The 217-nt window shown below is 42.4% G+C and overlaps 1 protein-coding gene across 2 annotated transcripts in view; it reads left to right on the forward strand.

The window, feature by feature from the left end:
* LOC119593502 (acetylcholine receptor subunit beta-like 1) overlaps positions 1–217 on the forward strand; it is a 126,526-nt gene that overhangs the window by 66,754 nt on the left and 59,555 nt on the right. The window lies entirely within an intron of this gene.

A 217-nucleotide genomic window follows, 5' to 3' on the forward strand; every position in this document is an offset into this window, starting at 1 on the left:
GTATTATGCAGTAATACAGAAGTCTCACAAATCCCAGTGACCGCTCTTTCACTTTCGAGACCACTACTAAGTGTTCCAAAGCTGTGAACCGCTCATTTCGAATCTTTTTTTTCGAATCATATGCCTATTAGTGTAGTTTAGGGGCCATGGGTTTCGGATACAAGAGTCGAAACATACGATGAGTGATGAATTCTGTAGTGGTGGGAACTACTCCTCG

Source organism: Penaeus monodon, chromosome 32, assembly GCF_015228065.2.
Source record: "Penaeus monodon isolate SGIC_2016 chromosome 32, NSTDA_Pmon_1, whole genome shotgun sequence".
Classification (NCBI taxonomy): domain Eukaryota; kingdom Metazoa; phylum Arthropoda; class Malacostraca; order Decapoda; family Penaeidae; genus Penaeus; species Penaeus monodon.